At 35.8% G+C, this 21,601-nt stretch overlaps 1 protein-coding gene across 2 annotated transcripts in view; it reads right to left on the reverse strand.

Annotated features, from left to right (window-relative positions):
* Nucleotides 1-21,601, reverse strand: part of LOC138698318 (E3 ubiquitin-protein ligase Siah1-like) — a 538,667-nt gene that overhangs the window by 97,034 nt on the left and 420,032 nt on the right. The window lies entirely within an intron of this gene.

The raw sequence follows: 21,601 nt of genomic DNA on the forward strand, positions 1-21,601 counted from the left end.
TGGTCAAACTCGTAGAAATTATAAAACTCGATATAATGAACATGTTTCTGATTTTAAATACAATAAACGAAAATCAAAATTTGAAACGCATTTAATAGAACATGGCCATGAACTAACCAACATAGACGAAGCCTTACAGGCCATTCACCCCAAGATGACAACCCATGCATACACATCGCCGAGGAATTTTACATTACTCAGGCATATAATAAAGACAGTTCTCTTTTTTTTTTTAGTAGGTTATTTTACGACGCTTTATCAACATCTTAGGTTATTTATCGTCTGAATGAGATGAAGGTCATAATGCCGGTAAAATGGATCCGGGGTCCAGCACCGAAAGTTACCCAGCATTTGCTCATATTGAGTTGAGGGAAACCCCTGGAAAAAAACCTCAACCTGGTAACTTGTCCCGACCGGGAATCGAACCTGGGCCACCTGGTTTCGCGGCCAGACGCGCTAACCGTTACTCCACAGGTGTGGACATTTCTCTTTTGAACGAGAAAATTCCCAATGCACTTAGTCCACTTTATAATCTGAAGTCTCCCCACACACGTGACTCCCAACATACCAATACTTTTCCCTCACCTCCTACTTTTCAATTTGATGTCACCTAGACGCTTTGTAAACTTAACGTTTGCTAACATTTGTAGCCTGTCTCTCTACAGCTTCCGATACACACCCTCCCCCATATGTTCCGTAAGTACGATGTTTTACCTTCGTGGTTTTTCAACATTCCCATTTCGCTTTATTTTGTTTTTCAACATTTCCAAATATATAGTTTTCGACATTAACCTACCCCCAACCTGATTTCACGTATTTATTTTCAGAGTATCAAGGCACTATCTGTTGCGAATGTTTCGTCTTCACTTCAGTGCAAGAAGCTGCGTAATCAACTGTATTTTAAGGGTTCAGAGCCATAGTGGGCCAAGTGCCATTTATTGAAAACGGAGAAAGCAAGCGTTAAAGTTAAGTAAATACCATAGTTTAATGAAGATTGACATACTGTTTAGTTTTAATGTGTATACTTTATATTACTTGTTACATGTTTCCATTGAATTATGGTAATAACTTCATTTTAAGCCTTGTTTTCTACGGTTTTAGTAAATGGCCCAATATGGTTCTGAGCCCTTCATTTCAATTCGTTTTAATGTTATCCTGTATCAACGCTCCAGAACTGATATTCTTGTAAATGCAGTCTTCACGCTACAATTCTGTTACATATTCTGCAAACACATTTGTATCTGGTACTTGTAATTCTTACGAACATATATTATCTCATGACATTGCTATATATTGTGACGGCCACGTGAGGTTCGATCTCACGACCGACGGAGGAAGGGCTAAGTCGGCCGTGTTTTGGGCGGGTTGCGCGCGCATCTGCTTCCTGGGGCATGTGCTATGGCGGAGAGAAGACAGGGGAAAGAGCGACCGCGACAGAGAGGAGAGGGGTCCGGATTGTTCGAGTGACGCTTGGAAATATCGAGAACTGGTGTGAGTATAAATTACGCACGCGAGTGAACTTGGGACAGTCAGTCAGTCAGTCAGTAAGCCAGTGTTGTTACGAGCAGATTTGGACAGTAAGCGAGTTAGTCTTGTGTAGCAGTGTAGCTACCTTCGAGACCAGATCGCGACTTGAGTTGTGTCCGTAACTGTGGAGTCTGAAGCCCGGAGTTCGAGTGCAGTGGACCGCAGTTGGGGAACCTGAGTTCGAAGTTCAGCGGATCGTCTCTGAAGGTCTGGGGTTCGAGATTCTGTGAACGCGAGTGACTGAGCTAGAAGAACTAGCCAAGACAAACGAGCTGTGAACTGAGAACTGACAGTGCTTTGTGAATATTAGTTAAGATTAACAGTTCATTGTTGTTCGTAATAGTCCAAGTAAATTGTCATTGTCGTTTGTGTAGAGCACTAACGAATACTGTGTTACTGTGTGGAGAGCAAATCCTATTGTTGAGATAATAAAATTACATTGTTGTTCAGTATAAAAATTTACAATATTATGATGCTCTTGCTCCTCTCTTCGAAAAGGTTTATCATTACCTTTTATTATATAAAAATAGCATCTGTGTGTCCAATCACATTTGTATACTGATAAGTTTGACGGTTGTTACAATAACTTTTGAATACTATAATTTTTGTTATTATTATTATTATTATTATTATTATTATTACTATTATTATTATTATTATTATTATTATTATTATTATTATACTACAGGGACATCATTTTTTACTAACATTTTTAATATTAACCTAGCTATACCGAACTCTAGCCCCCTTCCACTATTGGAGTTCAATGATACTGGCGTAAAATACAAATCACTTTACTAGGTATAGGAAGGAAGAAAAGTAGTTCATCCATTTACGTAAACTAGGAAATACCACGATTTTGAGTTTGATAACTTTCATTAGGTTTTTGTTTAATCAAAATACAATACTACTGTATATTAACAATAAGTGTTTTTACTCAAGAACTGAGCTATCCATTCGGACGTATTCATTATGCATTGCGTATTATACTGTCTACAGTACATTAGCGTACAATTTAGAGAATGAAGTTAAATTGAAGAATAATCATAATATGGATATTTAAACACATTTTTGAAAATGGTGGCCGTTCATTTCGATACAGGCTTCAGTTATTTTGTGCATATTATAGCACTATAGACTATTGTACCTAATTCCAATTAGCAGTTTCGTCTTTCGTACTAGTAACTCATGTTGAAATAATTCCGTACCTACTCTATAAAAGAGTACCTTACGTACTGTAAATTCAATCTTCACTTCTGCCCGATCCGAAAAGACAAAATTACTCACACATGCTATCTACTGTCCGTCCAAGTGGTTATGTAGTAGGATCGTAGAAAGGGGGGAAATCACGTGACAGTTAATTACTTAACGAGGCCCTTTTATTTGAGTTATTTTAAACAGTTGTATAATATTACGTAGACGTCCAATTCTTAACAGAAATTAATGTTTTCAGAAAAGGTCTAAGACAGCCCAGCGAGGAGCGAGCAGAAGCGGGTGGGGGAAACCGGGATGCGACGTAGGCAAACGGACGACAGTACTTGTGCGAAAATATGATTCAATATTGAAAGCTCTTTCGTCACTGGAAAATGCGAACATATTTCTGGAACGTACTATACTCACTAACTCAGTAGCTTACTGTTTACTATGACCGTAAGGCGACTTTGACTTCATACGCGGCCTTGATTCTGTGTGAAGGACGGTTGGAAGTGTACTAATAGAGAGATCCCTTCTACTAGTAAACTTCCAACCGTTCACCACACAGAACCGAGGGCGCGTAAGCAGTACTGAGTTAGTGAGTATAGTACGTTCCAGAAATATGTTCGCGTTTTCCAGTGACGAAAGAGCTTTCAATATTGAATCATATTTTCGCACAGATACTGTCGTCCGTTTGCCTACGTCGCATCCCTGTTTCCCCCACCTGCTTCTGTTCGCCCCTCTGTAAAGTCTAGTAGCTGGGCTATCTTAGCTCTTTTCTGTAAACATTTCTGTTAGGAATTGGACGTCTACGTAATATTATAGAAGTGTTTAAAATAACTTAAATAAAAGGGCCTCGTTAAGTAATTAACTGTCACTTGATTCCCCCCCCCTTTCTACGATCCTACTACGTAACCACTTGGACGGACAGTAGATAGCATATGTGAGTAATTTTATCTTTTCGGATCGGGCAGAAGTGAAGATTGAATTTACAGTACGTAAAGTACTCTTTTATAGAGTAGGTACAGAATTATTTCAACATGAGTTACTAGCACGAAGGACGAAACTGGTAATTGGAATTAGGTACAATAGTCTATAGTGCGATAATATGCACAAAAGAACTGAAGCCTGTATCGAAATGAACGGCCACCATTTTAGAAAATGTGTTTAAATATCCACATTATGATTATTTTTCAATTTAATTTCATTCTCTATATTGTACGCTAATGTGCTGTAACAGTACAATATACACTGCATAATTAATACGTCCGAATGGATATCCCAGTTCGTGAGTAAAAAACAATAATTGTTAATACTATACTGTATTTTGATTAAACAAAAACCTAATGAAAATTATCAAACTCAAAATTGCGATATTTCCTAGTTTACACAAATGGATGAACTACTTTTCTTCTCTCCTATACCTAGTAAAGTGATTTGTATTTTACGCCAGTATCATCGAACTCCAGTCGTGGAAGGGGTAGCAAACGGTGTTTCCGGTTTCAATTGTTAATAGAAAGGTATAGCCAGGTTAATATTAAAAATGTTAGTAAAAATAAAATGATGTCCCTGTACTACTACTACTCAAGTATAGTAAAGAGCATTATAATTTAATACGAGTAGAATAAACATGTTTAGTTACTGTTCATTGAGTTTTTTCTCTAGTTACTGCTTATTTTATTAGTTACAATTTATTTACAATCACAAGCAGTGGCACTACTGATAAGCACGACCTTCCACCGCTGTGCATGTCTCAAGATGCGATACGGTGTAAAAAATGGTTATTTTTATTCGTGTGTCACCGTGAAAACACATTCCGATAAAGATTCATTACCCAATAGGCCTACTTCATAGCAGAGAACATCAGTCAAAATTATAAATCCCATATAGCGATGGAAAAAGTAATGTAGAATAAGGAAATCGACAGTGAAAAAAATGAGCACATTATTCATAATTATCACAAGGTTTGATGAAAATAATCAGATCTCATCGCTTCAGCAAAATATCAATGAGTTGATTGCACAAACAATTGACGTGTATCTGTCGAGAGTGGAAACATTATAAGCTGATAAGTAAAATGAAACAGTGCCTAGAAACCTCAAAGAGAAAAAATTAACTCAACACAGATAAATCTGTTAAGCAATGTATGTCCTGAAAAATGAAGAAGTAACATATACGAGGGTTAGTCAGAAAGTAAATGCCTCCTTTTTTTTTCTCCGCAATTCCAAAAAATCTCCATCATCGTCTTATCTCATCGTAGGTACAGCGTAGACGGTTTCCTATTGGAAACGACTCAGTCAGTGTATTGGTCTACGTAGCTGGCTTCATATAGATGAATGACGAATAATCAAGTACCCACCAAAAGTATTGAAAAAAAGTCTTCGTGTAAAATTTTAACTGTGTTCTATTCCCCAGATCAGTATTCTCACTCCAACTCGAAAATTCCCTCAACCAAACAGGCAAAATTTCGCCCATATTTCCTCAATACATCTGCGAATTTTGGATTGGTGCAGGAAATGCCGGGTATTAATTCATTCATTTAGTGTTCTGCCCAAGGGCAGGTCTTTCACTGCAAACTCAGCTTTCTCCAATCTTTCCTATTTTCTGCCTTCCTTTTCGTTTCCTCATAAGATCCATATATCTTAATGCCGTCTATGATCTGATACCTTCTTCTGCCCCGAACTCTTCTCCCGTTCACCATTCCTTTCAGTGCATCCTTCAGTAGGCAGTTTCTTCTTTCTGATCAGTTTCAGCACCATTCTTTCTTCACCCACTCCTTCCAACAAGCTTAATTTCTTATTCTATGTGTCCACTTCACACGTTCCATTCTTCTTCATATCCACATTTCAAATGCTTGTATTCGCTTCTATTCATTTTGTCGTAATGTCCATGTTTCTGCCCCATACAATGCCACACTCCACACAAAACACTTCACTAGTCTCTTCCTTAGTTCTTTTTCCAGAGGTCTCTATAAAGTGCTCTTTTTTCTATTAATAGCTTACTTGGTCATTGCTATTCTCCTTTTAATGCTGGGTAATAGAAAAAATGGATGGTTTGATAATGTGCTGGCTTATTTGAAACATGTTATGTGAACAGAATTGTTTTCTTCTACATAGAAACAAACAGTGATTAGCCGTTGTTAGAAATGGATAACAGTTTTTTGTAAGTAATGACGACACTTCGGATTTTTAGGCCCTCAAAAGCAAACTCGTAGGTACCTGAAGTAGGCTCTAAAATTACCAGAAATAGGCACTAAAATACAGTTAATTAATCTACTTTATATTAATTGCACAAATTCGTATAGCTTAATGAAAGTATGCTTGTAAATTGAATTAATCTCCTTACTTTGTATTGTACATGTTTGTATAGTTTTGGCCGATGAATTTTATATGCTTTAAATTGAATAGTAACCTGTATAGCTCTATCGATAAATTGTTTGTGTGGTTGTAATTTGAAGTAGTTTGCACGATATGTATTATCAATTTCTGTATATCACAACTGATTGAATTGTTTATGCCTTAAATGTAATTAACTTACTTGTTTAGTATTATACATATAGCTCAACTGATGAATGATCGTTTGCGTTTGTAAATTTCATAATCTGATTGGCTATGTATTGTATATTTTTAGTAGAGCCATCGATGTAGCTCAGTTGGCAGACTCGCTGGGCTGCTGATCCGGAGCTGCGTTCGGGCTTGGGTTGGATCCCCCTTTGATCTCATTGAATAGTTTCTTCCGAGGTTTTCCCCAGCCGTGGGACTGAAGCCGGGTGGTCCATGGCGAGTCCTCGGTATCAACTCCTTTGATTTAATTACCTGGTTGGGTTTTTTCGAGGTTTTCCCCAACCAAAAGGCAAATGCCGGGTAATCTTTTGGCGAATCCTCGGACCTCACCTCATCTCACTACATCTCGCCAAAATATTGTAAAAAATTGCACAAAATTGTAAAAATTGTAGAAAATTACTAAATTGTAAAACTGTAAAAATTTGTAAAAATTGTAATTGTAATATTGTAAAATTTTGACTTGTTCCACATCTTAAAGCTTCATTGCTCATGTAAGATCTATGGAATAAAATGAATGAATTAATGAATGAATTAATTAATTAATTAACTAATTAATTAAAAAGAATTCAATTTCACACAGCTAAATAAACAATTTTATGAATCTTGATTTGTTTCCACTTACTCAAATTACAATAATTATAAAAACGTAAATAATTACTAAATATTAAGCATTACGGTAGATAGCGACAAAAAGAGTAAACAATTATTGCGGATAGAAACTTAATTTTTATTGCGTCTTAATTTATAATAAAATTATTAATGGATTCATCGATCTTATTCCTCTATAATTGCTGATACATGTGTCATGGCATACTACCACAATCTAGTATAAACAGTCACGAAGGTCAATACGTGCCTAAATATGCATCCATAGATAGTTGCTAACCACTAGGATCGCTAATATCGCCTCATTACAGACAATGCGAAATAGTACTGGGACAGTCTACTGTTCCTAGCACCCTCACAACTCAAGCTTCGTGACTGTATATACTAGGCTGTGATACTACTAAATTAATTAATTTACTAATGAATTCACTATTAACGCGTTATTGATAATTGCCACTGCAATAAAGGATTATTCAGTGATATGTTACAAACTTCTAGGGATGATAGAGGGGACAAGTATAAGAACCTATGTCCGGAAACATTCCATTTGCTAGTTATAAGCCTAGATGTGTTAGTCTATGTGACCAGCTAGAATCGAACTCAAGGTTATCCTTTTGAAGTTTGGTTGCAGACGACCTGTGCCTGCAAACGTTGGTGATTTTTCATAAAGATGGGATAAGCTAATTGGCATAGTAAATGATATTTTGACTGATTAAACCTTGCAACTTTCCTTTCATAAATAAAATGAATATCAGTAAGTTCGATTCTAGCTGGTTACACTGACTAACATACTACGCGACCACGGCGGGACCCGTCGTGGCAGAATGAGGAACTCCGTGCTCGCTGCGTATGTTTACTACTGGAGTGTCGTCACATCCAATGCCTACTAGCGTTTCAATCTGGTCGCAATGCCGCCTGTAGGAAGACGCGTGTTTCGTAGCCAAGCGCGGAGCATTATTTATAATGCCATGAAGTTTTGTGATGAAGAAAAGACAACTGGTTTATTCCTACCTCTATCGAAGACAACAGAGCGTGCTGCAGATATTGTGAAGTTAAATAAGGAAACAATTAGTAGAAATAGAAAGGAAGGTAAAGAGTGTGAGGACAAGGATGCAGAAATATTGACACCAAAGTTAGACGGCCTCCTGCAAATAAGATTGCATTAGACGACATGGACAAATGTATCATAAGAAAAGAAGTTCATAAATATTACAGTCTCTACAAAGAGCTTCCAACATTAGGAAAGTTGCATAAATTTTGTAAGAGAGAGAGATAGCTTTTAAAGCTTGCAGGGAAACTTTACGAAAACTCATAGTATCCATAGGGTTTGCATTCAAAAAATGTAATGAACGCTCTGATATACTAGAACTAGCCCGTTATTTACCTGGACGAAACATGGTTCCATACCCATTACACTGTTCACAAACGTTGGCAAGAAGAAAACGTGTCAGGAGTTTATACAAATAGCAGTGCAGGTCAACAACTTATAGTAGCCCATGCTGGTGGTAGTGATGGTTTTATACCGAGTGCTTTCCGGAGTCCGGCCACTTTAAACTGCTAAGGTAAGAAATGTATATCAAACTCAATATTGTATAAAATACGGTACCTACTCTAGTTTACGTTACTATCGATTCATGTTTCCTCCTTTACGAACACCGATGTTGTGGTGTGTTTTTTGAGTAGACTCCTATGTGTGTAAGCTTATGATAAAATAAAACTAAACAATAAAGTTAATTATATATACGAACATATAACATATGAAGCGTGTTAATAATAATGAAACAAGAGCGCAGTTCGGCATGTGCTTCATTTTGCATCAGATGCAGACTTTATAACACGGCCTGTATTGTGAAGCGAATCGCAGCACCACCAAGCAAAACGGTTTCCGCCTTGGTCGCGTAGTAATATCTACGCTTGTAACTACCAAAACGAACGTTTCCGGACATAGGTTCCTATACGAAAGTTATTCTTAATTTGTACCTCTATCATCCCTAAAAGTTTGTAACATAGTCATTGAATCACCCTGTATATAAAAACTTGTGAGCCTTTGTCTTTTGTCAGAGAGAACCATTTTATAAGCGGAAAATATTTCCACGGGACAGTGATCTTTCGTAATCCTACTACCTGCTCAAGTGCCCAACAAAACCAGGAATTTCATTCCTTGAATACTAATGATCAAATTATAACAAGATCTTGAGCTAAACCAACCGCATGGTATTCAAAATTTTCTTTTTCATTTAGCACGAAAAATTAAAAACATAATAACAAAATGGAAATAGGAATTTTTAGGTTCTACAGCCCTTAAAGTAGGTCACAATGTACAAGATAGACATTTTACGTACGATGAAACCCCTCCCAAATGTTTACATTTTATGTAAAGCGTGAAGATATTTAACTAGTTAAAGTTTATTATTGTACAAGAAAATAGGCATTTAGCGTAAAATCCGAAACATAGTAATGACTATAATTAAAAAGAAACTAGAAACATTAATACAATAAAGTACTAGTGAAATGGTAATAATTTGACATTTGAATTGTGCTTCGCGCTGTATAATGCTCGGAGTCTGATTTGTCAAGAATTAACATTCTGATTGGCCTGTGAAAGTCGATACTTATTATTCGGACAGATAGGAAGACGAGTATGAAGAGAAATGCATATCCCATAAACAACTTAATATTTTATTGTAAATTGGCTTGAAAGTAGGAATATTTATAACACGTGTACGTATAGCCTAAGACAGAAGTTTTATGTAATATTCTTATTGAATTTGTTATTCCCAAAAAACTAGTTCGATTAATTAAAATGTGTCTCAGTGAAACTTACAGCAGAGTCCGTATGGGCCAATTTCTATCTGATGCTTTTCCAATTCACTGTGGGCTAAAGCAAGGAGATGCACTACCATCTTTACTTTTTAACTTCGCCTAGAATATGCTATTAGGAAAGTTCAGGATAACGGACAGGGTTTGGAATTGAACGGGTTACATCAGCTTCTTGTCTATGCGGATGACGTGAATATGTTAGAAGAAAATTCACAAACGATTAGGAAAAACACGGGAATTTTACTTGAAGCAAGTAAAACGATAGGTTTGGAAGTAACCCCGAAGAGACGAATTATATGATTATGTCTCGTAATCAGAATATTGTACGAAATGGAAACATAAAAATTGGAGATCTATCCTTCAAGGAGGTTGAAAAATTCAAATATCTTGGAGCAACAGTAACAAATAGGCTATAAATGACACTCGGGAGGAAATTAAACGCAGAATAAATATGGGAAATGCTTGTTATTATTCGGTTGAGAAGCTTTTGTCATCTAGTCTGCTGCCAAAAAATCTGAAAGTTAGATTTTATGAAACAGTTATATTACCGGTTGTTCTGTATGGTTGTGAAACTTGGACTCTCACTTTGAGAGAGGAACAGAGATTAAGGGTGTTTGAGAATAAGGTTCTTGAGACCGAGAGGTAGATGGGAGGATAATATTAAAATGGATTTGAGGGAGGTGGGATATGATGATAGAGACTGGATTAATCTTGCACAGGATAGGGACCGGTGGCGGGCTTATGCGAGGGCGACAATGAACCTGCGGGTTTCTTAAAAGCCATTTGTAAGTAAATAAGCAAGTACGTATAGCCTGTCAAAGGTAGAAAATATGAATTCTTCAGTTTTTATTGCACATTTATTCCGTGGATATAAATGGAAGCCAAAACCATCACATTTTCTTAATATCTCTCAAATTTCACTTTTCTTTAGAGATGTTCCCTAATTCGAGAAAATTATTAAAATCTCGACCAGATTTTCTTCTGTAGTCCTGCGCAATAACAACTTCTCACCTCAACAGATGGCAGCACTACAACGTTTTACAAAATGGCCGACTTTGACGTACGTATAAGTCCTGATAACATATATAACAGATTGGCCATCCCCATGTTAGAATTGGTAACATGTGAAAGAGAAAAACCATCAGGATCGCCACCTCGATTGAGAACGACCGCTAGATGGAAGTACAGTTGCTCCATGCAATTCAAATGAGAGTTATAACGTGACTTCTTATGCAGTAGCTAGATGGCAGCATATTGAAATCGATAAAAGTTATCGTCAAAGCCTATAAGGCTGTGCTATCTGTTATATATGTACTCTGGCGTATAATACAACGATGTGTAATAGAATTCCTGAATGCGGAAGATAAAACGGCGATTCGAATTCATGAACGTCTGGAGAATGTTTATGGCGTGTGACAATGGATATCAGCAGTGAGGCGTTGAATTCGACGTTGTACGAAAGCTGATGGATAATTTCGATTGGCGGATAATACGCAGCAAGCAACGAATGAGTGACGACATTCTCACTGATCGCTGATCGTTATGTTGACATACTGTAAAAACTTAAAACATGTCTTGGCGAGTTCGTCCAGCAAAGCTCCAGTGGAGTTCCTTCTTTTATACAACAATGCAAGACCACACATCACTGCGCAAACCAGTCAGGAGATTTCGAAATATTGGTTGGGAAGTCCTGCCTCAACCACCATACAGCCCTGATCTAGCACCATCAGACTGTTATCTGTTCGGACCACTGACAGAAGCTCATCGTGTGTATCACTTTGAAAAAAAAAAAAAAAAGAGAAGACCTTGAAAAACTCCGTGCGCCAGTGTCTGAGGAAGAAGGGCCGTTGCCACCGACGTAGCTCAGGCGGTAGCGTTTTTGCCTGTTAATCCTAAGTTACGCTCGGGCATGGGTTCGATTCCCGTTTGGGCTGATTACGTGGTTGTTTTTTTTCGAGGTCTTCCCCAACAATAAGGCGAATTTCAGGTAATCTGTGGCGAATCCTCGATCTCATCTCGCCAAATACCAACTACGTATATCGCTATCACCAAGTCCATAGACACTAAATAACCCAATAGTTGATACAGCGTCGTTAAATAACAAAGTAAAAAAATAATAATGACCGTTATTTCTACCGCATGGGAATACATGCCCCGTTGGACAAAAATCACAGGAAAGGAGGAGATTATATTGAAGAGTGATACATTATTCATTAAGTTTGTGGCTACAATCAATGTAAGTTTCATGTATTTTTCTTGAAAACTGAAAGAGAAAAAAATAGTTGGAATTACTTTCTGACTGATATAATATCATGTCGGAAATATTGAAGGAAATTCTCACAATCTGCAAATCTGTCTTCGGCGAATCTGATGTAATGCATAGGCTATAATGCATATTGTTGAAATTGGTTTAGTCTTCTGGATATGAGAGGGATAACTCAGAGATGTAAGTTTCATTTCAGCTTCTGACTTAATAGATTGCTACGTGCAGCGCATGTGGTCCTTGTTGATGATATAAATTATTAAATTTCATATTAAATATTGTAATACAACGCTATTTGAGCAGTTCATGCGCGAACATAAAAACATCTCTGCCTCTACAGCAGGGATGAGACGATATTAGCTCCCAATCATGGTAGAAGAGCTCGACCTTGATCACGGGCGCATAGCGCATCCGCTACATAGCGTCGTAACGTAGACGTCAAGGATGTACATGCACATGCAGTGAATAAAGGCAGGAATTATTACAATAACTTGCGTTACTAAATTTCTGACTATGTAATAGGGCTAATCATTCAGTTATTTAATATACATGTACATATATAAACAAATCGCAAATGGAAGGGTTTTTTAGAAACAAAAAGGGAAATAGGAAAAGTTAATTGTAAGTGAACCATTTTCTTGTTAACAGCAATTATTTATTATGTAAATACTTCACTTCATTGGTTAGGAGAAACTAATAGGGTCTACCTGCTCGACGTGTGTGATCTCTAAGTACTTTTGAGTATTTGTTGAAAAAGTAATAATGACAATATTGATTGAAATAGAGTATATTGATTGTGCGACTTAAAATGTAGTCCTTACTCTCCAGTCGTGATTATGTAATGAGTTTTCTTAGAGCGATTTGTGAAATGCACGTAATACGAAAAATGAAATTGATTAAATTAAGATATTGAGAGCCATCGTAATTTTTGGGGTCATTCACTTAAGGGGATATGTATGATTTTTCAAACTTCCACAATTTTCGGCCAAAATTTTTTAAATTTAAACTATATATAAAAAGATCTATAACAATATCATCTGTACAAAATTTGGTGCAATTAGGTCTAATAGTTTTGAAATTATATTTTAAGTATATTTTTATATTGACGTTACTAGAAAAGCTCCTTGCATCAAAGTTTTCAAAATGTTTAGTTCATATTTGCTCAAAATCCTGAAAATAGTTATTGGAATAAAAGTGAATTAGCTTTTTGAGCTTAGTAATAGTATAAGTTAAAGTGCAATCAAAGATAAAATATTATTTCTAAATTAAAGAAACACGTAGTCGAATAAAAGTAAATATCCAGAAACAAGCAACAAATAAAAAAATCAACAATACATTTAAAATCTATACTAATAATAAATCTGTAGCCGAAATTTTTCTGATAATTTTCGATATTCCAAAAATAATTGGTCCTAACATATATAATTAACCACCCTGAAACCGAAAATCGCTTCTTTGAAATTTTTGTTTGTATGTCTGTCTGTCTGTATGTTTGTTACCTTTTCACGCGATAATGGCTGAGCGGATTTCGATGTAAATTGGAATATAAATTAAGTTCGTTGTAACTTAGATTATAGGCTATATGTCATTCAAAATAAATTATTTAAAAGGGGGGTTATAAGGGGGCCTGAATTAAATAAATCGAAATATCTCGCTTATTATTGATTTTTATGAAAAATGTTACATAACAAAAATTTCTTTAAAAATCATTTCCGATAAGTTTTAATCTTTGACAAATTTTGATAGGACTGATATTTAATGAGATAAATGAGTTTTAAAATTAAAATAACTGCCATCTAAGACCGTGTAATGAAATAAACAAATGACTTCGTCTATAAGGGGCCTTGGTCAACAACAATCGAAAGCTATGAATCATGTTTCTGTGTTTGTATGAAGCAATATCGGAAGCTAAATTAACCGATTTGTATAATTAATTATTATTTGACCATTGGAAAGTGTAGTTTCTCTATATGGACATAATGCTATATTGTTATTACAGTAACTTCTGAGTGAATTGAGGACAGGTAAGATTAAAATAGCTTCTTATGCACAGAAAAGTTGATAGGCTATTCTGTGTATTCTTTTCCTGTATTTCTTAAAATAATGTTTATCTCAGGGAATTCACGAACAACGAGAGTGTATTGATTTAGTATGCAGTAATAATACGTTAGCTTAGCATTTCATTATTTTATAATCCAAATTTTAACTATGCTCAATTGAATCGAGTTAACATACATAAAATAAATATGCATTAAATGCAATGCAAAAAATTTGGGTAATGAGCCAAGCAGATTATGTTGCCCTGTTGTAAAATAAAATTTGTTCCTCCTGAGATTCAAGAGCCCCCATAACAAATTGAAAACTTACTTATCGGGGTACATCCGTTATCAACACACTTTTTATATAATATAATATAATATAATATAATATAATATAATATAATTTAAGTTATTTAAGTTATTTGAAGGGTTCAGAACCATAGTGGGCCAAGCGCCATTTACTGAATACGTAGAAAACAAGGGTTAAAATTAAGTTATTACCATAATTCAATGGAAACATATAACAAGTAAAATAAAGTATACACATTAAATGTAAATGATGTCAATGTTCATTGAACTATGGATGCATGTAATAAAAATTAAGAAACATGTTAAAGGAATTGTCATTGCACCAAATGAGTGCTCTGTGGACCAAAATGATTCCATTTTAATTATTTAAATATAATTTAAAGTAAGTAACATATTAAACGATTTATCCTTCTATCAAACACGAATGTTCCCTGGATCAAACGTCCTATTTTAATTATGTGATTACTTTATATTTATTTCAAACGGGTGCAGCGGAGCGCACGGGTACGGCTAGTAAAGAAATAAAAGGAATCTAGATACAATCTACTGACCCAAATGTAAATTAATTTACCTTCGATGCCAATATATATTATGTTGCGCCTCATAATGCCGTTTTATGTTGCTTTTTTGCAAATGATATATTTTTTATACAACAAACACTGGACTTCATCACCATGTTCGAAGCATAAATATTGTTCTCCCACTCTTCCTTGAAAGCTTTAAGCGCTTAAGTTCCGTCATGATGCGCTGTGTTCTAAGATCTGTACATTCTTTAGCAATGTTTACAGGTAAAAGAGCTCCGCGCGCGCGCAGCGGGCAGAAAAGAACTCTCGCTCTAAAGTACTAGTCGCCATCGCAAGACTGCTCTACAGGGTTGTTTCCTATCTCTGATAACGAATTTGAATGACATCATGTGCGTCAGGAGTCACACGATAGCTGAACTGTGGCGCGAGGTGACAGACCAGTAGTGAGTGATCTCATAGTCAGAGTGCACGACGACTCACAGCAGAAATTCTCAAGAAAATCGAGCCTTTTTGTGAGGGGTACATAACAACCCTTTCCGATGCCAAGTACAGTTAAGTGAAAATAAAAGAAGCCTGCAATAAACGATGTTTCGTTATTTCCAAGAAAGGCATCTTCTGTGTACTTAATAAGATTGGTGAAGCTCGAACGGAATTCATTTCTATCATTTCGTGGGGTGCGGTGACTTGTGACGGGGGGGTGAATTTGCTTGCTTTTTCCACTCTGGAATTAATCTCATTCGAGCTTTGCCAGTCTTATTAGGTACACACAAGATGCCTTTCTTGGAAATAATGAAACCACGTTTTTTGCAGGCTCCTATGATTTTCACGTAACTGTACTTGGTATCGGAAATAGTTATGTACTCCTTTGAAAAAGACTCGATTTTCTTCGGCATTGCTACTGTGATACACCATGCACTCTGATTATGAAAACACTCACTACTGGTCTGTCACCTCTCGCCGCAATTCAGCTGTCGGTGTGATTCCTGACGCACATGACGTCACAGAAATTCGTTATCAGAAATCGGAAACACCCTGTACTCCTCTCTTCTTTCTTCCCCACCCTTCAACATCTTACTTCTTTATTTTCTTCTCTCTCTTTGCTGTCTTGCGTCTGGTCTTATGTCTCTTAATTATTACATCTCATATCACACTCAATCATATTATGACATTTTAAATGTACTTACCATTCAAAGGCGATCAGATTCGAACCAACGAAATCATAATTCGAACATTCATGACTTATCAACATATTCGCATACTATGTGTCAGGCACATTACGTTACCTTACAGCTGACGTAACAGGTTAGAATAACATGGCCTACAAAGCTCTAAATTGCTTAAAACAGAAAAAAGGAGAAGGGGAAAATAGCAATTACAACCGAACTAACCAGCATCGAACACAAGACACATAGTACAACACTTATGCCAACTGCAGCACGCAACAATTACGATATAGGCGACACTCAGTAGGCCTACTGGTGCATATCAAGACTAGCATTTCTGCGGCAGGATATTAACCCTATAACGACCGATTTTACCAGAATCATTTAACTCTAAGGGTCGATTTCTAAAACGATATCTAGACCACGACCATGGCTTTAAATCGCGTTTGGATTTATAAAACGAGTCTTTTTCAGTTTTCTGACCCATGGCTCGAAACCATGGGGCAGGTTTAAAACCACGGCTTCATGTATACAAGATGGAGGTAGTAGATCAGCTGGATGATTATCAAAGGAAAATTTGTGTCTACGAGTATTACATCTCCGGATTAGAGTGATAAGAGACAGGAATAATCCTTTGTAACTATATAACGACGATACTTTCTGGCAAAAATTTCGATTTTCGAAGAAGTCATAGAAAAATTCAGCAAGAATGCTAAATAATAATCTGCAACGAAATGCAAGAGGCGACTGGTTGACAATTTTTTTTTACTTCGGAATATGTATTATATGATTTTCTTTTGTTAAATTCTATCGTACCTGGTTTACATGTTTCGACCTTTTATTTGTCATTTTTTTTACATCTTCTTGTTGCTTTCAGGGAAGTATGATATAATATTTTATATTAATTATACCTTTATGCCTATAGGACGATATATCTTAATTCTTAGTCTTTACAGTATAGTTTTGGATATTTCATTTAATACTCGAAAATGTTGTGGGCCTACAAGAATATGAAGCAAACTTGATTTTGTCTTCTTATTTTAAGTTTTATGCTATTGGGGCTTTCCACGTAGCACTGCCTATTATATGTGAAAACAGAACCATACTACATTTTAGTTTCAATTGAGATTTTAATCCAGTTAATATTTAGATTATTAATTCCTTAGAACCGGTTGTTAATGTTGGTAGTAGTTATGAACAAACGATAACTACAACATAAACGCTCGACTTGTGCTAATTATTTGGGTAATATCACAGTCTAGTATATACAGTCGCGAAGCTCAATACGTAGTAAATATGCAAACATTAGATAGTTGCTCACCACTAGGATCGCTAATATCGCCTCATTACAGGCAATGCAAAATAGTACCGTCACAGTCTATTGTTTCTAGCACCCTCAAAACTCAAGCTTCGTGACTGTATATAGTAGACTGTGGTAATTTCATTCTGGTACCTAAAAATCCATTCGCTATTAAATACTAAGTAATGCTAATATTTTAAACTCACGTATATTTCCTAAATATAACAATACCTTAGCTGAGGACAAAAGAACGTGACTCAATAAAAATATTAATCCCGATGTTCATTTCTTTCTAATATCGACTGTTTACAGGAATAAAAATCGATTCTTAGCTGCGTTGCCATATATAAAACCCACGAACCTCGGTTTCTTCTCAAGCCACGTCTCGACTTCGTTTTAGAAATCTTATAAGGATTCAGACCTCGATCGCGGTTCAAAAGCCGAGGTTTGTAACCACGATTTCGTCCGTGTTTTAGAAATCGAATAGGCTAATAATGTTTCAAAATGAATGTACGCTACTGTAAGTACTAGATGGAAAGTCCAAGCATTTCACCAACATCATTTTGTCTTTAACAACTCTTGAAACTGTATTTACTTTAATTGGTCAATATTTGGTCATTTAAATGCTTACAGTTGGTTTAGGATTAGAAATACAACATGGCATAAAAAATGTTAAACATTATTTTTGGAGAAGATGATTAAATTGCAATACTTCGGAAAATAGTAACAGAAGGAACAAATTTCTTCGACACAATGGATGACAACAATAATTTCAAAATTATATTTAGATTACAAAAAAGACTAGCACTTGACATAGGCTATAGCAAAGAAATGAAGGTGATTTGGAGTTTTCATCTGATAGATAAGTGTAAAGCTAATGACCAGGCCTAGGATCCGAGACAACGTAAGATTGAAGTGAAGTTAACAGTCCAACCTATTATAGATGGAGTGAGGTGGCGCTCGAGTTCTTTTACCTGTGCGTTGGCGTACAATCCGGTTCGTGATCAGAGGTACAGTATTCTTCCGTCTCTCCCTACGAAACGAATTCAGGCCATCATAGTGCATTTTCAATTCACAGTGAACAGTTTTTTCGAACTAGTTGCAAGTATGTACATGGTTGATTGTAACGCTAACGACTTCAACGTCGTCGAGGGACATGAAAACTTGTGAGGTGTGATCCTACTTCATTTTCCACCGTCACTAGATTGTAGGCCTACTATTAACAGTAGAATATAACGCAGCATATTGACGTCGTTGTTTACATTCACAGTATGTCTGTCTACTATGTTCAAGGAACTCTATAGTCAAGTTGTGCGTACATTGGTTGCTAAAGTGTTCCGGATCCTAAGCCTGTTAATGACATTTTAAAGAGAAAAACGTTTATTTTACATATCTGTATCTACAGACCCAGACATATACCCATTATATCTTACAAGACAATTTATATTTTATAAATAATATATCTAATGTTAAATACGATACTACATATTTATTGTGATAAACTTGCAGTGTCTTTTATTGGTTACGATTAGACTTGGGAAGACATGGGATTTAGGGCACTAAAAATGTATTTTTAGGCACCTAAAATGAGCAAATTGGGCAAATGGACTGGGCGAGTTTTGAGATCCCACCCTTCAATTATTTGAATGATTTAGATAAGTGAAACAAGAAATTATTTGATGAATTGGACTATTAATGAACGGAAAAATTTGAGTTGATAGTTTGTAAAGTAAATTAATTATGAAAGTAACTCATGCGCAAGACAATGTAAAATTAATGAAAAAAATGGAACGTATATATTTGAGTCAATATATTAATGGAAGTGTGTAGACGTATGAGCATGTTGATGAGTATGTAAGAAAGTGTATTAACACCTGGATGAGTGGATGGGTGGGTGATTGATTTAATAAACGATTTTGTGATTAATGCTCTTTTTAAACTACAAAGGCTTTTCAGAGACTGTAAGCTAGAGGCGGGGAAAAAATAACGTAACGGTTATTTTGGAACCGTTCCAAAAAGTAACAGCACCTTGGAGTACTACGTTCCAAAATAACAGTGTTGTTCTGAGCTAGTACGGAATACTTGCGGTTACAAAATACTCGTTTCACTTTGGAACTACATTATGACAACGCCTGTTCCACAGAACGAAACATGTTAGGTATACTATCGAAATCAGTGACGCCAACTTTTGGAAAACAGTGGGTGAGCTCAAACATTTGAGGTACAAGTTAAATAAATCTCATAACACGACAAATTATTGGGTGGGCTCGGATCCCACGATCCCATATACGTTGGCGCCACTGTTTGAAAGCAGAATTGGAAATCCTTTCGTCGTACTGAAATAAATGTTGAAAACTAAAGTAAAAGATAAATAGTAAAGATAAGAAGATCGTCTTTAAAAATGTAGGCCTACACATTATCTTGGAACTGATGTTACTGAGTATAGGATTCTATCAAATAACATAACGCCTGTATTATAGTAACTATATTGTGAATTTCAATACCAATTCTTGAAATTAAACTAAAATCTGTTGAAGCATGACTGTATTGTTGAAGTTCATTTCTTTAAAAAAAAAAAAAGTACAACGGTAAATTTTCATATTTCATTACAATGAGATTATTACTCTTCATGACGGTATTAACATGAATTTTAGCACGGCCGAAATGATTATAGCTTTATTTGCTAATTTTTGGAGAAATTGAACACTATTGTGACCTTCAGATAAGCAGAAGAGAAAAAATAGTTCAGGTTTTATTTACCATTGGGATCCACTTCGATTTCGTGACCAATTTACAAATAATTTAAAATTACATTACATTTCCTGCTTCGAACAAACCTATCTATGAATTCAATTTAGTATTAGAAAAGATTTCATTTCCACGAATTCACATCTCGACTCATTATGACATAGTGCATCACATGGCATACAGGGAAGTATGTGATCATTTAGCGTCCTAAACACCACTGTTACATTACATACTACCAGTTATACAAAATACTTGCAGTTCCAAAATACTTACTGTTACAAAATACTTGCTGTTACAAAATACTCGATGTTATGGAACTACATTATGAGTTATGACTATAAAATAACGTAACAGCCTGTTCCAAAACACCACTGTTACATTACACACTAGTAGTACTGTACTTGTTATACAAAATATTTGCAGTTCAAAAATACTTGCTGTTACAAAATACTCGATGTTATGGAACTACATTATGACAACCGTTGCTTACGAGTCTCGTAAGCAACGATCACAACATCTGTTCCACAGAACGGAATATCTTTGGCACTGCAGTGTTGTCAATTTAGCGACTTTGTCACTAGATCTGGCTACTTTTAACAATTTTCAGGGACAAAATCAATACAAACTTTTAAACTTGAACTGACGTCGTGCATAAATATAACGTAACTAGTATCGTGGACTCGTGGTGTCATTACTGTCAGTATGACTTCTGGACTTTCTCATGGCCTTCGACCTATACTTTTGCCTTCTTTATCCAAATGTTTGCAAAAACTACTTTGACTAAAGGGTTTTAACATAAATAAATTGTGTCATACGCTTCACAGAATGACAACTGAATTTAGGGACTTGACTCTGGAGGAGATTCGTGTTCCTGGTGTGTTTTATTTTGGTGCAGTTTCCAAATTATATATATAATGTAAAGATTAATTTCTGGTCCTGGTAACAACATGGAAAAACACTGGAGAAGAGGGATTCGATCCGGTGCTGTGGATCGAACTTCGGCGTAGGCTATATAATTTTGGTGGTACTGTTATTTCGGAACTGTTATTTGGAACCTAGTATTTTCATGGAACTGGAACAGTTGGAACTGTTACGAGAAAATAACTTTTCCCCATCTCTACGTCTGAGCATGGTTTATAGAACAATGGTGTAATGAAAACGACAGGGACAGCACCAGTCTTCGGAGAAAGCTTGCGGTATGGTCAGTTTATCAACAATAATCTCACTAGAGGTTTTGATTTATCTAGAGAAAATCAAAACTCGAGTGGGATTTAATTGACTATTCCATGATTAGAAGAAAGTATATGAAGATTAGAAGTAACGAAGTACTCCAATACAATAAAATATTAATTGGCTTACGAAAATACAACTGTCTTCAAATATATTATTGTACCATCTCTAAATAGCCGGTTTAGCTGTTTTCTTGTTATCAGTTGTGCCAACTATGGAATCTTCATTGAAATCTGTGGATTGTTACTAGTCAAGAAGGCTTTGTTGATTCAGCTTCATTTTTATTAAAAAGTTGCATTATACTTGAATTAACCA

This window comes from Periplaneta americana, chromosome 4 (genome assembly GCF_040183065.1).
Source record: "Periplaneta americana isolate PAMFEO1 chromosome 4, P.americana_PAMFEO1_priV1, whole genome shotgun sequence".
NCBI lineage: Eukaryota > Metazoa > Arthropoda > Insecta > Blattodea > Blattidae > Periplaneta > Periplaneta americana.